At 62.1% G+C, this 17061-nt stretch overlaps 1 protein-coding gene across 3 annotated transcripts in view; it reads right to left on the minus strand.

The window, feature by feature from the left end:
* The window catches only part of Prkag2 (protein kinase AMP-activated non-catalytic subunit gamma 2), a 152368-nt gene that overhangs the window by 65027 nt on the left and 70280 nt on the right, over positions 1-17061 (minus strand). The gene's annotated exons all lie outside the window — the stretch shown is intronic.

Below are 17061 nucleotides of genomic sequence, written 5' to 3' on the forward strand. Positions count from 1 at the left end.
GGGGCTTCGAAAGCGCGGCGGAAGGAGCCAGGAGGACGCCGAGAACTGGAGGGGAGTCTGGAGGGGAGCCGCACACCTCTAATCTCAGCGACTCGGAAGACTGACATTGGGAGGGTCAGAGTTCCAGGCCAGATCCGGCAAAAAGACCCAAGTTGGCCAGACTCCATGTCAACCAACGGGAGACGCCGAGGGCGGCGGTGCTGCCTGCCAGCCCGGCGACCGAGGAAGGGGGAAGCGGGATCGCAGTCCGCGTGTGGAAGAAACAACCAGTGCCAAGAGAAAGCCTGGCGTCACGGCTTGAGTTGGCAGGGCACACGCCTCGCCAGTGGGAAGCCCTGAGTTCAAGTCCCAGTATCACCAAAACATAGCCAGAACCCAAACCCAAACCACAACCGCCTCGGGGAGGGCGAGGACAGGGATTTACAGGGGCGGAGCCGTCCTCGCCACTTCCCAGCCTCCCTCACCCCACCGCCCTGTGTTCCAGAAAGACACAAGGAGGGCGCCGCCCCCAGTCGCTAGGGGTGCGACATTATTTGGAAATAGGGCAAACAGGGATAAAGTTTTGCTAGATCAGGATGGACCCTCGGGCAATTCCCTAAATGTCAGTGTAAGAGAAGAGGACACACACACACACACACACACACACACACACACAGAGTCTAGATGATGGCAGAGGCAGAGGGAGAGACAGAAGTTAATTTCCCAGTTCGCTGGAGAGAAGAGTCTCACAGACTTTTCTGCCCAGGCTGGCTTTGAACCAGGATTCTCAGATCTCAGCCTTCCGGGTAACGACGTTTACAGGCGTGAGCCACTGGGGCTCAGCCTTCCCATTCTTCTGCACTGCCAGGTGTGTAGGAGCCCCGGGATATGGGTGGAGACCTTTGCCCTAGGGTGTTCTGGGAGGAGGAAGGCTGGGAGCAGAGGGGCGTCTGTGGCAGAGAGCGTGGGAAGCCAAGGCCGGCTGACACGGAGGCGCGGGACGTGGCGAGGAGGCCCCATCGGCCGCAGGCTTCACGGGCAGCCCAGCCCTGCCACGGCCCTGATGTCGGACTCGTCCTCTGGAACCGGAGAACGCGAACTTCTGTTGTGCAAAAACAGCCTGTGGTGTTGTGATTGCAAGCTAGGGAGATGCGCACGGTTAAGTCACCCAACGCTGACTTGTGTTTTCCAAGGGGATCTGGACTTGGGTCTCATCTCATTAGTTACGTGCGTCAAATCGTAGAATGGAAGCTGAAGTGTGTCAGTCAACCCGCAGATGTCAGCAGACACAGCGCCTGGTGACAGGATGGGTCAATCGCTGAGCCCTGGGCCGGGGTCTCGGCCACGGTCCACGCGGGATCCGTGTATGCCCCTCTGTTCCCAGCCCCCCCCCCCCCCCCCCCCCGGCTCGGAGAATGCCCTAGGGCATTCCACCTAAGGGTCTCCACCTATGTCCTGGGTTCCAGCACACCAGGAATCCCAAATGCCTAGGAGACTGAGACCTGAAGATCTGGGTTCAAAGCCCGCCAGCCAGAAAAATCTACCCTATTCTTGTCTCCAATTAATCAGCAAAAAAGCCAGAAGCAGTGGTGTGGCTCAGGTGGTAGAGCCTTGAGCTAAAAAGCCACGTGGAGCCTGAGGCCTTGAGTGCAAGCCCCCAGTGCTAGTGCACACACACACACACACACACCCCCCAGAGAATCAAGGGGAGTGGGAGGGCCTGCTGTGGCACTCTCAGTGCGGTGGGGCTGGCGTGGTGGGTGGGCCATAGAGAGGTAGCCTGGCCCCTCAGGCCGCCAAGACCCAGGCTCCCAGCTGCGTGACACCAACAATTCCCAATAAGGAAGGAGCCATTGGCCAAGGTGGAGGGGTGTGGCCAAGGCGAGGGGAGTGGCCACAGCAAGGGGTGTGGCCAAGATGGAGGGGCGTGGCCAACAAGAGAGGTGTGGCCACAGCAAGGGGTGGGACCAAGGCCAAGGGGCATGGCCAAGACAAGGGGTGTGACCATGGTGAGGGGTGTGGCCACAGCAAGGGGCATGGCCAACACCAATGGGCGTGGCCAATGAAAGCATGGCCACTGCAAGGGGCGTGGCCAAGGCAAGGGGCGTGGTTTAGGCCCTCAGAGGACTGCCGGGGATGGGGCCCTTGCCCGTGACCATCCTCAGCAGGGCACTGTCCTGCCCCTCCCTGTGTGGCCAGACAGTGGGGAACGTCTCCTCCATGCTCCCGGCTCTCCCCTCCACAGGCCACGGGGCCCGCAGGGTGCCCAGCTCCCCACGGCTGCACGCGTGTGTGTGTGCACGCGTGTGTGCGTGTGTGTCCCATGGCCCTGGGGCAGGTCAGGAGAGGTTACAACCTGCACCTGAGCACAGCTCAGCCAGCTCTACCGCAGAGGAGGCTCACCCCCAAATGACCCGTGGCAGCACCCCAAGCAAGCCCCTCTGGGGTCCCCGAGAAGGGAGCCGGCCCCAGCGGCTTCTGATGCCTCGGCCCCCGGTGGCCGAAGCACCCGTGTTTGTCCTGAGCACCAGCTCGGAGCCTCTGGCCAGAGCCACGCCGCACGGCTGCATCAGGCCCGGAGGAAGCGCGTGCCTCCGCGGAGCCGCTTCCACACCCGGGGGGTCGTCTCCGGAACTTTCTCTCGCGGACACGTTTGCACCTTTGCTATGCATTTGGAGACCCAGATGTTCACCCACAGAAGGGGTCGAGGGCATCACGGTGAGCCTGGAATCCTCGTTACACGAGAGGCGGCAACGGGGGTCAGGGAAGACGATGGTTTGGAGCCAGACCAGGACAGAGAGAGAGAGAGAGAGGGAGAGTTTGGAAGGCCATCGGCTGCACACCACTGGTTTGCTCTTTTTGGCTCGGTGGTGGTGGTGCGGGCCGTCGCCCCAGCAATGTGGGAAAGCACAAACAGAAGCCTCACAAATCCAGCTCAGCTCAGGCATAAGGTGAGACTGGGTCTCAAAATATAACCAGGAATGACCAGTGGAACATCTTCCTAGCAAGTGTAAGACCCTCCCTGACTTCAAATTCAAGTATTGGGGGCGGGGGGGGAAAGCCCACCGTGGTGGCCTGATGCCCTCGAAGAATAGGCGTGGCCTGTGTCTCTTCTCACGTGAGACAGGGCGCTAAGGGGAAAGCACAGCGCCATCCGCCTGGCACGCTACCCTGCGGAGCTTCAGGAGGAGGAAGAAGGGTTTACACGCGCGGTGTTCAACCCTAAGCAAACAAACCCTCTGGGAAACCTGGATGCCGACAGATCAGCACCCTAGGTCGGGTCACTGGGGGAGGGGGGTCAGGTTTGGTGAACTGGATCAAATCCCCACCTCCAGTCTGGCTGGGAGAAAAGGCACAAAGAGCACACCCAGAATCAAGCTGGACAAGGCCGTGCCGCAGGAGGAACTGAGTGCGAAATGCAAGCGCCACGGACACAGGAGGTGCTCGGAGAAGAGCAGAGGCCGGTGGAAGGCGGGGAGGAGACACCGGGGCACCCGGCGCGGAGCCTCCAATCTGGAAAGCAACGGGAACCTGCCCCGTGCAGGCTCTGCTCCCGAGCGCCCAGACGGGACTGGGCAGTGGCCACAGTAACCCAAGAAGTCCTGGCCAAGGGACTGGCAGGTTGGCCCATTTGGTTTCTTCCAGGAAGGCACCCCGCCCCTTCCTCTGCTCTGCTTCAAGCGTCTAGGGCCTGGAGAGCGAACAATGCATTCGATTCTCCCCGGCTATGGCCAGGCCCCCTGAATAGGCCCAGTGAGTGCCCAGATCCTGCCCCTGGCAGCCTCACAGAACACCAGGCAAGTGGCTCCAGACACCAAGGAGCCATGAGCTGGTGACTTCACAGGGGCTGGCTGGCAGTGCCAGCCGAGCTGTGTCTGGGGAGCAGGGGAGGAGGGAAGGGGATGGAGGTGCACTGGGGGGGGGGGGGGGCGGGAGTCTGGCCGGTAGCGGGGCGGCGCAGGCTGGGGACACAGGCCCGGATTTCAGAGGCCTCGAGCGGCGAGCCTGGTTTTTACCACTCACCGGCCGTGGGCCCTTGAACGTCCTGTGCCTCGATGCCAAACAGGTGGTAGAGCAGACGGGGGCACGCAGCCCCTCCGAGGCAAGAGCCCCCAAGTGGCGCCGGCCTGCCTCCTCCAGCCACAGGTTGCAAATGACAAGAGAGGAGGACTCTGTGTGCTCATGGCGGCTCCAAGAGGCCCGACAACAGCACCTTCCCAGTTTACACGGCGGGGCGGACATTTTTTTTTTTTTTTGGTACCAGTCCTGTTTGAACTCAGGGCCTGGGTCCTGTTCTGAGCTTCTTCTTTACTCAAAGCCAGCACTCTGCTGCTTGAGCCACGGCTCCATTTCCGGCTTTTTGGTGACACATCGGCGATAAGGGTCATAGACGGTCCTGCCCGGGCTGGCTTCGAAGTGAGCCGTCCCCGAGCAGCTGGGATTCCAGGCAGAAGCCCCGGCGCGTGGCCCATTTATGTGCTTTGGGAGCCGCTAGGTTTTCATCCCAGCCACGAGGGGTGGGTGTTCCCGGATCGGGAGCGGATGAAGGTGGCACCTCGGGGGTCAGGGGTCAGGGGCACAGCGGGGATGGTGGTCCACGGGGCCGCAGCAGGAGAGGGACAGGGACCCTGGGGGCAGCTGCGCCAGCCCGCGGCGGGGCCCCCGGGAGTCACCGTGGAGGTGGGGGTGTGGAGCGGGCGTGAGCGCGGCTTCTCCCAGGGCCACATTCCCTTCTGCTCGTCTCCCAGCCGTCCGTCTAGCCTGGCCGGCCTCCACTTGGCCCTTCCGCCGTTACTGTCTGCCGCCTCTGCCCGCCTAGCGTAGCTTCTGGGTGTAGGTGGGCAGGGCGGCGGTGTGGCTGCCTCCTACCCACCACCCCTGCTCTGGCCTTCTGGAACACTTCTTTCCCATGACTCCTCAGGCTGGGCCAGGAATCCTGCTCCTCCTCTGGGAGAAATCTCCTCGAGAGGCCCAACAGAGCAAGCACCTCCGTCCCTACCCCGACGGGCGGGAGCCGCCGCGGGCTTTCTGTGGTGGTGCAGAGGCAGGAAGGGAAGCACCTCGGAACCCAGGGGACGTGCCGCGTCTCAGGGCGCGCTCGGAGGGGGAGGGCTCCGCGGCTCAGGAGGCCAGCCGACGCAGCTGGAGCCCAGTTCGAAGCCCACCTCTGGCCCACTGCGGACCTGTGGTCCCCAGCCCAGGTGCTGAGGGCTGAGAAGCGGTGAGCTGTTTTCTCTGGCAGGTTGTGGGGGGGGGGGGCAAGCCCAGGTCAGCCGGGGTTCAGTATGGAAGTCTTTAGTTAGGGGGCTCCGGGACAGGTGCGGGGTTTTCTATCACTTACAACCTGATGGTTCGGGAAATCTGAAAAGCCGCAGATTACAAATGCTGGTTCCAAAACCCACACACTGGCTCACTCAACAGTTTCCCCCTAGGGTAACTATTAGTCAATTAGGCTTTGCCAGACAACCACGGAGACATCCAGGCACAAGAACAAAGCAAAGGTTGATTGCCAGCAAAAGGAACAGCTAGACCCCTTCTCACCAGAGAGAAGTGAGAAGAAGTGCTGGCTATTGCATTGCATGACCTTTATGACCTCGGAGGTTTGGGAGATCTCGCCGCCTTGCATGGTTATAGCCGCCCCAAAGGAGTGTCATCTCAAGGTGACCTACAAGGCCTGCGAGGTTTAGGGAATCCTGCTGCCTTGTGGGGCTATAGCTACTCCAAAGGAGTGCTATCTCAAGGTACTGGGAGGTAGGGGCTAATTACTTACTGCCCTGGCTAAACGAGCCTAGTGTTGCTTAGGAAAGGCGCATGCTAAGCTATGGGTGAGGGGCCTACTGCTCTAACAGTAACCACTGCGTAGTGTTGACATGCTGGCGGCATTAGTTACTTGTGCCTTGCTGTGACAAAACATCTGATAGAAACTTGAGGAATTGTTTCCGTCCTTGGTTCCAGGGATTCCGAGCTTCTAGTGAGGCAAAACGCTGTGGCGGCTGGAGCGTGAGGAGGAGGAGGCTGTCCCCTCTCGCGGCAGACAGGAAACAGGCGAGAAGGAATACAGGAAGGGGTGGGGACAAGATGGAGTCTCCAAAGTCACACCCCTAGCTGCCTATTTCCTCCAGCGAGACTCCTCTTACCGTCCACCACCTCCCAATAATGCCATCAGGATTAATCCTGTCACTAGGTCAGAGCCTCATGGTCTAATCTTTGCACGCAACTTTCTCAGACACACTCAGAGGCATGCTTGAGGAATCTCCTAGGCATTGCGTGATCCAATCAGGCCGACAGTCAAGATTAAGCTCCGCTCCAGCCAACGACGTTGTCTCTACTGTCCGGTGACGGGTGTCCCACGCCAGGTCAGACATCCTCTCGCCTGGGACTCGAATCCTTTTCCTTTCTTTCCTTCCACATCTGAGTTGCTAGCTCACTCTTGGAGTCTTCTTCCAGCTGGAGGCATGGTACAATAGCCCGAGGTCAAAGCCCAGCGCTGTCAAAGACGACAAAACCAAACCAACCCCCAAACCATTGCCTTTCCATCCGTTGGCCTGGCAAGATGAATTCCATATTTGGTTTGGGTTGAAATGAATATCTTAAACAATGGAGCCTCATGTAGCTGGAAAAGGGAAACACTCAGATTCTCTGGGTGAGTCTTGGGCCCAGAAAGATCCTTGGGCCTTACTTGCAGCAAGGACGGCCTATCCTGACGGCTGCCTTCTCCTCCCTCAGTGGCGCTCACAAGGAGGGGACCACAGAGGGAAATGCAGGCCACCCTCGGTGTTATTTTCCCTGCCCAGAACCTCATCCTGACACCCTCCGGGGTCAGATCAAGGCTTGTGTTTGGGTCTCCTGTGCAGCAAGGACAATCCTAAGCAGACCTACTCCCCATTTCCTGATCACGCTCCCTGGAGCACTCGCATTTAAAGGTAAAAACCGAAGGTGATCACAACAGAATTCTCAGCAGAGTTCAGAGAAAGGAGGCTTTCCACTCAGCCCTGCCTGGCAAGAACAAGACTTCTTGTAGAGGGAAACCACGAACCTAAATGCCGACTGCCTCGGGGTGAGCAGCTCCTCCCAGGACACTTTCAGAGCGGTAGAAACAGGTGACCAGCCGAGATGCCCCCAGGAAGTGGGGCACGGCGACTCCCAGTGGGGTGTCGTGTCGAGCTGGGATCAAAACCAGAGGCCAATCGGGTGCCCGTGGCTCACGCCTGCCATCCCAGCCACCCCGGAAGCTGAGATCAGGGGGATCACAGTTCCAGGCCAGCCTGTGCAGAAGCGTCTTCGAGACGCCCCCTTGAGAGAAGAGGCTGGGCGTGGTGGCACACACCCGGCATCCCAGAGACCGCAGGGGACAGAATAGGCGGACTGAGGTCCAGTCGAGTTCTGGGCAGGAAGTGAGACCCTACGTCAAAGAAGGGCGGGCTGGGAACGTGTCTTCGTTAAGTAGTAGAGCTTGCCTTTGCACGCGTGAGGCTTTGCGTCCCATTCCTCAGTGCCACATAAACGGGGGGGGGGGGAAGGCTGTACGTGGCGCTGTGGCTCAAGTGGTAGAGGGCTAGCCTTGAGCAACACGCTCAGGGACAGCGCCCAGGCCCTGAGTTCAAACCCCAGGACTGGCAAAAAAGGGGGAGGGGCTAGAGGTGTGACCCAGTGGTAGAATGTGTGCCCAGCAAGCACGGGGCGGAGTTCAATCCTTAGCACCATCAAAAAAAAAAAAAAACTTGTAAAAACGAAAGGACAGGAACAGCAGCAAAAGGAGAAGGGGAAAAGAAACCTGCTCCGTAACGAGTGGTCCGCCACCGAGACGCCATAGTTTTCCCCCCGGTGAGTCACTTGGCTCTGGCTTTGTTTGATGCTTTCAAGTACCTTCAGGGTGGCATTGCTTTACAACGCGCGGGTATGCTTTGCTTGCACTCAACCTCTGCCAGCATCTCCTGTTGCCATGAGACCTGCCGGTGACCCGGGGAACGCGAGGCGGGGCGGGCAGGTCCGCGCGGTGCCTCGCCGGCGTCGCGTTGACACCGACCACGTGTCTGTGGAGTAAACATTGCCGCGGAGCTGGCCAACTTTGTGCTACGTCTCCTGCAACTTTCCTTTAACTGTTCACCCACTGAGCTCTAGATCAAGGGCGTTGCATTAGGAGGTCCTGAGAGAAGGCAGGAGGGGCCACAAACATATGAAACCAGGGTAGGAGCGCCATTTAATTGATATCGAGGCGTCACTGGATGTGTGTTTATGTGGTTGGGGGTGCGGGGTGGGTTCTGGGGCTTGAACTCAGGGCCTGGGTGCTGTCCTTAGCTTTTTTCACTCAAGGCTGGTGCTCTACTCTTTGAATCATGCCTCAGTTCTGGCTTCTGCTAGTTAGCTGGTGGTAAGAGTCTCGCAGACTTCCCTGCCCGGGCTGGCTTCAAACGGCGACCCTCCGATCTCAGCCTCCTGAGTGGCTGGGATGACAAGGCGCGAGCTGCCAGTGTCCGGTTGGCATCACTGCACTTCGATAACAAAGTAACCGTCTGCCCGGTCGCCTCTGAGACTCCTGTCCACGCGGGAGGGACACAGGTGTGTCCGGGGTCCAGCCCGCTGTAACTCTGTTGGCTCCAGTCGGAGGCCGGGGTACTGCCGCTCAGGGCTGAGGTCGAAGGCAGCGAAGGCTCAGATCCCGTGCTGCGTGCATGGCTGGCCCCGGGCCACACCCTCAGCCCCGCCAGCCTGGCGGAGGCATGGAGGCAGCTGGACGGGAGCCAGGGCTGTCGGGTGGGGGGTCACAGGGACCCCAGGACACACGGCGGCGGCGGGTTCCGGGTGCTGAGGCCAGCTGCGCAGTCGCTGGGTCTCACTGGGACTCTCATGCCCAATCTGTCGGGCTTCCACTCGACTTGGGGGGTGGGGGGGGCCTCGTCATGGCCGTCTGGGAACTGCCTCGTGCCGGGCCGGCGATCCTCCACTCGGCATCAGAAGCTCTCTCCGTCTCCCGTGGGAAGGTTCAGCGTGAACCTTTGGGCCGATGTCCTTACAGAGCAGGTGGAAGCGCAGCCTCCGGGGTGGCGGAGCCCGGGGTGCCCTCGAGTCCCCCTCCCCGGCTGGGCGGAGGGTCTGCAGTCCTGCGTCTGCGAGTTGGGTGGAGGTGGTGGTCTGCATGGCTTCGGGACCATTCCTGTCTGCCCACCCACTGACTGTCTAGGGGCATTTCTGGTTCCCAGTCTTCATGGTCCTGTGTCCCAGGGCCTCGGCCTTCGTTCTCAAAGCTCCCATCGGCCAGAGAGCCACATCCCCCCTTTCCCGACTCCCCAAGTCCCGTGCTGCTCTCCGAGGCCGAGCCCTCTTCCCGCCGCTCGGTGTGGCCCCGGGGAAGCTGCCGGAATCACACCTGGTCCCCGGACACCAGTGGCCAGGGGGCCCCAGCCAGCCCTTCTGCATTTGCCTCTCCTCCTCCAGCCTGGGGGGCTCGCCTCTGAGCGCTACAGGACCCCCACTTCCTGGAAGACCAACTTCTCGCCCCTGGAGCCCCCCCCAATCCTGCCTCTGGCTTCAAGCTTCCTTGCAGTGCTCCTCACTTTGCAGGAAGCTTTGGGGCCGCGAGTTTGGCTCCAGGTGCTAAGACGGGGTTCCCAGCTTTTGTACCGGAACTATTCAAAAACAGGGGGGCCAGCAGCTAAGGCGGCTTGGCGTCAAAGCACGATGGGGATCCTGAGAAGAAAGTGTTCTTGCCATGGACACAGCCGAGCTGCGTGCAGGGTACTTGCTCGTCCTCTGGGCTCCGATGACCGCACGCATCCTCCTCCGCCCGCCGTGGCCCCGGCCCAGGCTCTCCGGGCTCTGACGACCCCCAGGCCCGCGGGGCGCGAGGCCGGGAACGCGTCCAGCCGTCGCCTCTGCCCAGAGCGTCTCCAGGGCTCTGCCGGGCCAGCAGCAGCCCGCGGCCACACCGGGCGGAAAGGGGGTGTGAGCCACACGATTGTCTCTGCCCCCCGGGGAAACTGGGGGGGGGCGGGGTCCGTTGCCATCCCTAGCGCCTGGACCCAGGACCCATGGCCTTGACCGGCTGGCTGGCCTTCCTCCTCCAGACTGCGGCCACCTGGAAGTGCTGTCGCCCTCCGCAGCCCGGGAAAGGGAGCCCCTGTTTCCTCTCTCTCCGGTGCCCCCTTACTGGGCTTCCAGAAGCCGGGGGCGGTGGGAAGTTCACGGTTGATCTTGTGACCCGTGGCAGGGCCGTGGCTGGCTACCTTCTTCTTGGTCTGTGCTCACACGCCCCAGCACTGCGAGGTTGCCGTGAGAGGCCGTGTTTCTTCCGCGGTCCTACTTTATCGTTTATTGTTTCTCCAAAAGACACTGTTGAGAAAATGCAAAGGCCGGCGGCTCACACCCGCAAGCCCAGCTTCTCGGGAGGCTGAGATCTGAGGACCGCCATGGCAAGCCAGCCCAGGCAGCCAGACTCTTCCTTCCAGTCAGCCACCCAAAAGCCAGAGTGGCAGAAAAAAAAAAGCGAAGGGAGGATGCTCGGGCCCTGAGTTCAAGCCTTAGTGCTGCACAAAAGAGAAAGCAAGCAAGCAAGCAAGGAAAAAAAAAAAAAAGAGGACAAATGGCAAGGAGAAAATAATTGTAAATTACACAGCCGACAAAACCCTTGTATCCAAAACATATAAAGAGCTGCTTACTCATGTGTGAAAACAGATTAGGAAGCCCATTAAAATACTTTCAACAGGGGAAAGGTTGGCCCGGAAAGAGGAATGGCACCGCGGTGACCGAAGTTCATCACGTGTGCGGAGGGAAATATGGCGAGGACACCGCCACGCCATGGATAGCTGCTCATACAGAAAGGTTACTATTTAACCTTAAAAAGAGAGCGAGCAGGAAAGCCAGCTTAGCTCCTGGACCAAAGACGATCTTGGGGGAGGAGGGGGGACGGGGACGGGGACCGGGACGTGAGCGCAGAGCAGCTGTCCAACGCCATGAATCATTAAGGACGTGCAACGGAACACCACGGAATCCCACGCCGCGCGCCCCGGCGCCGAGTTCCGCCCAGAACCTCGGCAGCACACCCCTGGAACGCAAACCAGCCGGGGCCCTCTGGAAGGACCAGAGACGGTTCTAGCGCCTAGACATCTCTGTCTCACACGGACACCGCAGTGACACCCCCGGAATAACGAGAGACGGGCCCCCCAAGGGCATCTCTTTCTCCAGGTGGAGGAAGCCAGACCTCCCAGCTATAGCACACGCCTCTCACTTTCACGACATTCTGCAAAAAAAATGCAACTGGAGGAGACAGGAAAAGGGGGTGGTGTTTGCGGGGCACGGGGCCACGCGGGAATTCTGGGGACGATGATGCTGGGGATCTACACCTGTCTGTGTCGATCAGAATTCCCAGAGGGTGGGGAGGCCTGGGTGCTGTCACTCAGCCCCTTTATCTCCTGAGGACAGAGCATCTCCCCCCACCATACACACACCTGGCCCTGCTTCCAGGGACACCCGGGATCTGCAGGGCCTGAGCCCCCGGCCGGCGACACCGGGGAGCTGGGAGGAGTGGAATGCACAGCACTGGCTCCTCTGCGCCCGCTCATTTCACATGGCACTGTGTCTTTCAGGCTTGCCCACAGCGCCGGGCTGCCTACTATTCCACTGCACGCACACACGCATACAAAGTCCTTTCCTAAAGGTCCCGCCGGCGGTGCCACGGCGGGGCGGTCGCCTGCTCCCTCCCGAGGGACGCCAACTCTCTTCTCCTGTGGTCAGGGGCCAAGAGGCCACGGCCCCTCGGGGTCAGAGTCGGCCTCAGCCGGTGCCGGCGCGGGTCCTGTCGTTCAGAGCGCTGGTCACAGGACGCAGGGTGCGTCGGCGGGCCGGGCCGTGGTGGGGACCGGAGGGGGGGGGGGGCGGCGGTCACACATTGGTTCCCGTGCGCTATCCGGAAGTCCTGCCAAGAGCGAATGTGGCATTTACATGACACCTGGTGACAGGACGGGGCGGCGGTTCCGGGCACGGGGCCCGGTCGGATGACTCTGTGTTGTGTCAATTCTGGTCACCTGTTCCCTCGGGTGTGACCACAAACCCCGAGTGTCACCTCGGCCCCGGGGGACGCTTCCACATTCCTTTCTGGTTCTTTCCCGAGGCGGGCGTGGAGATCTGCCCCCGGGGGCAAATCTGCCACCGCGGTGCCAGGGCTGGAGGTGTTGGCAGGAGACACACTCAAAACATGTTGCCGGCAACACACGGGGCTCCGTGGTCATCCAGCGCCTCGCCAACGCTCCGAGCCTCCGCGTGACCAGCCGGGCGGTGGACGCGTCCCATGGGGGCCACACGGCCCCCTGAGCGCGGCTGGCTCTCGCCCGGCCCTCGGCACCCCCTCGAGTCCCAGGATGCCAGCCCTCCGGGGACACTCCCTGACCCAGGCTCACTGACGGCGTGAGCACGGGGCCTGACCTGGGGGTGCAGGTGGGCTTTCGGGGCGTTCCCACAACACGGTAGCTGGTTCCAGCCAGCCTCTCTCCGTTCCTGTCCCCCGCCGCCGCCGCCGGTGACAGTACTTCCTGGCTGTGACCTTGGGCTGGGGCTCCGGGCCCTGGTGGCTCTGAGTAGAAAGGCGGACTGAGCTGAGCCTCTCGGTCCATGCTGAGCTCTGCAAAAGGCAGCACGAGCCACGCGTGACACCCCAAACCCACACCCGGGCCACGGCGGATAGAACGGAGTTACGATGAAGCCACGACACGACGCCAAGCCAATGGCAGGGGTCTGAGCGGGCAAGTCTGGATGCAGACCCCTGAGGCCATGTACAGGGGGAGTGAGCGGGGGGGGGGGGGGGGGAGCAAGGGCTGCTGGGAACGGTTCCTCCACAGCAGCTGTGAGCCGGGGGGAGCAAGGGCTGCTGGGAACGGTTCCTCCACAGCAGCTGTGAGCCAGGGGGGAGCAAGGGCTGCTGGGAACGGTTCCTCCACAGCAGCTGTGAGCCAGGGGGGAGCAAGGGCTGCTGGGAACGGTTCCTCCGCAGCAGCTGTGAGCCATGGAGGAGCAAGGGCTGCTGGGAACGGTTTCTCCGCAGCAGCTGTGAGCCAGGGGGGAGCAAGGAAAGCTGGGAACGGTTCCTCCACAGCAGCTGTGAGCCGGGGGGAGCAAGGGCTGCTGGGAACGGTTGCTCCACAGCAGCTGTGAGCCAGGGGGGAGCAAGGGCTGCTGGGAACGGTTCCTCCACAGCAGCTGTGAGCCGGGGGGAGCAAGGGCTGCTGGGAACGGTTCCTCCACAGCAGCTGTGAGCCGGGGGGAGCAAGGGCTGCTGGGAACGGTTCCTCCGCAGCAGCTGTGAGCCAGGGGGGAGCAAGGGCTGCTGGGAACGGTTCCTCCACAGCAGCTGTGAGCCAGGGGGGAGCAAGGGCTGCTGGGAACGGTTCCTCCACAGCAGCTGTGAGCCAGGGGGGAGCAAGGGCTGCTGGGAACGGTTCCTCCACAGCAGCTGTGAGCCGGGGGGAGCAAGGGCTGCTGGGAACGGTTCCTCCACAGCAGCTGTGAGCCGGGGGGAGCAAGGGCTGCTGGGAACGGTTCCTCCGCAGCAGCTGTGAGCCAGGGGGGAGCAAGGGCTGCTGGGAACGGTTCCTCCACAGCAGCTGTGAGCCGGGGGGAGCAAGGGCTGCTGGGAACGGTTCCTCCACAGCAGCTGTGAGCCGGGGGGAGCAAGGGCTGCTGGGAACGGTTCCTCCACAGCAGCTGTGAGCCGGGGGGAGCAAGGGCTGCTGGGAACGGTTCCTCCACAGCAGCTGTGAGCCGGGGGGAGCAAGGGCTGCTGGGAACGGTTCCTCCACAGCAGCTGTGAGCCATGGAGGAGCAAGGGCTGCTGGGAACGGTTTCTCCGCAGCAGCTGTGAGCCGGGGGGAGCAAGGAAAGCTGGGAACGGTTCCTCCACAGCAGCTGTGAGCCATGGAGGAGCAAGGGCTGCTGGGAACGGTTTCTCCGCAGCAGCTGTGAGCCAGGGGGGAGCAAGGGCTGCTGGGAACGGTTCCTCCGCAGCAGCTGTGAGCCAGGGGGGAGCAAGGGCTGCTGGGAACGGTTTCTCCGCAGCAGCTGTGAGCCGGGGGGAGCAAGGAAAGCTGGGAACGGTTCCTCCACAGCAGCTGTGAGCCATGGAGGAGCAAGGGCTGCTGGGAACGGTTTCTCCGCAGCAGCTGTGAGCCAGGGGGGAGCAAGGAAAGCTGGGAACGGTTCCTCCGCAGCAGCTGTGAGCCGGGGGGAGCAAGGGCTGCTGGGAACGGTTCCTCCGCAGCAGCTGTGAGCCGGGGGGAGCAAGGGCTGCTGGGAATGGTTTCCTCCACAGCAGCTGTGAGCCGGGGGGAGCAAGGGCTGCTGGGAACGGTTTCTCCGCAGCAGCTGTGAGCCAGGGGGGAGCAAGGAAAGCTGGGAACGGTTCCTCCGCAGCAGCTGTGAGCCGGGGGGAGCAAGGGCTGCTGGGAACGGTTCCTCCGCAGCAGCTGTGAGCCGGGGGGAGCAAGGGCTGCTGGGAATGGTTCCTCCACAGCAGCTGTGAGCCATGGAGGAGCAAGGGCTGCTGGGAACGGTTCCTCCACAGCAGCTGTGAGCCGGGGGGAGCAAGGGCTGCTGGGAACGGTTCCTCCGCAGCAGCTGTGAGCCGGGGGGAGCAAGGGCTGCTGGGAACGGTTCCTCCGCAGCAGCTGTGAGCCGGGGGGAGCAAGGGCTGCTGGGAACGGTTCCTCCGCAGCAGCTGTGAGCCGGGGGGAGCAAGGGCTGCTGGGAACAGTGCCGCGGCAGGCTCTTCCTCCACGGGAACCGGCCCGGGGCGTCCGTCCCAGGCTCCGGGAGCGGGGACAGGTCAGGGGCTTCGTCCGGCGGCCCAGGCCCCCGTACAGATGTGCAACCTGTGGTTTCTGAGCTCGGCGGTGGCCCGTGGCCCCCACCGCGGCGTAGGCAGGATTTCCCGTCTGCACCGCCCCACCCCGCGCTCTTCGGGAGGAAGGGACCGGCTGGCGTGGGCGTCCCAGCTCCCGTGACCCAGTCTTTGGATCCCGAGTCCTTCAAGAGAGCCTGGGGCTGGCTCCGCGGCTCGCACCCATCACCCTAGCTACCCCGGGGGCTGAGGTCGCAGGATGGTGGGGCAGGAAAGGCCACGAGACGCGCATCTCCATACAGCAGCAAAAACAAACAAACAAACGAGCTACACGTGGAGCTGCGGCGCGAGCGGCGGAGCCCACCAGCCTCGAGCCAATGAAGGGAAGCAAGAGCGCGAGGCTCTGAGTTCAAGCTCCGGTACCAGAGGGTGCCTGCGCACACGCGCGTGCACACACACGCTCGATCTGATCTGCGGGGCGAGCCCCCCCCCCCCCCCGTCCCCGAGTCCCCAGGCTTCCGTCTGCTCGTCTTATCTTCATGCATGCTGGCTCTCTCTTCCCCTCTGCTGGCATGCACCGGGCGGGCCTCTGCCAAGTCCACGCCGGGCACAGGTCCCCGTGGCTCTGAAGTGTAACTGTCACTTCATCATTCATCCCCCGGCACGCCACGCTCCCTGGGAAGGAGCCCCGCCCGGGGAGGGTGCTCTCGAGAGCAAGGCCTTGTCCAGTGACTGCATAACGTACCATCGGAGTCCCTTAGGGTAGCAGAGTTGTTGGCTTGGTTCTGTATCTTGGTGCCAGTTCTGGGGCTTGAACTCGGGGCCTGGGAACTCCTGCTGTTTGTTTTGATTTTTGTTTTCTCTCAAGTCTTCACCGATTGAGACACGCCTTCATTTCCAGCTCTTTTAGTGGTTAACTGGAGATGATCAGACTTTCCCTGCCCAGGCTGGCTTTGCACCGGGGACCCTCAGATCTCAGCCTCCTGAGCAGCTAGGATTGCAGGCGTGAGCCACGGTGCCCCTCTGGGTAGCAGAGTTTTGATGAGAGGAGTATCCGGGGCGCATGAAACTGGGGGTTACACCCAGAAAACTTGAACAAAGCAAAGCAGACACCCAAATTATCAAGGGCACAGTCTGGATTCAGGAGGTGCTTGGACAGACGGGAACTCCGTCCGCTGCGCCCCGGCCCAGACCAACAGCCTGCGCCTCCCTCCCCACCCCCACCCCCACCCCCCCCCCCCCGCCTCCTGTGTTCGGACGTCTCTCCCGTCCTTTGCGTGTGCACGCCGTCCACTTCACCAGCCGGCAAGCGAGCTGGCGTCACCGACAGCTCCCCCCCCGGCCCCCCCCCCCACCGTGTCCCGTCCGGGCTGCGGCGATTCTGCTCCTGGCGTGGGCCACAGGGCCGGCGGGCTCCCCTCCGCCCGCACCCTCTCGCTGTGCGTGATCTGGGAACGTTCTACTTGCGTAGAATGCAGGAGAATGCACAGATCGTGCGTGGACGGATGGGCTCCGGGAGGAGGCTCTGTTCCTCAGAGACGGCCCCCGTCAGCCGCCCTCAGGTTCCCTGCCAGCCGGGACCCGGGCCTGCGATCATCACCGGAACCATCCCAACCCACGGGGGTGGGGTAGGGAGGAGACACGGGGCTTCCAACTCCGGGCCTTGCACACCCCAGGCAGATGCTCTCCTGATGACGTACACCGGCTTCCAGCTCTGCTTCTTCTCACTGGTTGTTTTTTAGGGGGTCTCACTTCCCCTCCCGGGGCGGGCCTGGACTGCGACCCACCCCCCATTGTTAGGCTTCTTTCTGTCCTGTTCTGGCCGGCCTCGAACCGTGATCCTCACATTCTGAGACTTCCAAGCCAGCCGGGATGACAGGTGAGCCCTCGGGGCCTGGTGTGCGTTTGCGTTTTAGGAGCTGTTCCGCTGGTGTCCTTGGACCGCCGTGGGGGCCTCGCGCTCGGTCGTGGAGCGCGAGATCCAGCCCCGTTCCGGCACACGGCCGCCCTCGAGGCGCCGTGGAACACGTGTTATCAGACTCCAGCGCTGGGCCGGGGCACCGGTGGCTCACGCCTACAATCCCAGCTGCGCAGGAGGCCACGACCGGAGGAGCCTGGTTCAACGCAAGTCCGGGAAAGACGGTCCACGAGAGAACGATCTCCAGATAACCATGGGAGCTGTGACTCAAGTGGTAGAGCGCCAGCCTTGAGTGAAAAAGGTGGGGGTCAGTGTCCAGGACCTGAGTTCAAGCCTCAGT

This window comes from Perognathus longimembris, chromosome 2 (genome assembly GCF_023159225.1).
Source record: "Perognathus longimembris pacificus isolate PPM17 chromosome 2, ASM2315922v1, whole genome shotgun sequence".
NCBI classification, from domain to species: Eukaryota; Metazoa; Chordata; class Mammalia; order Rodentia; family Heteromyidae; genus Perognathus; species Perognathus longimembris.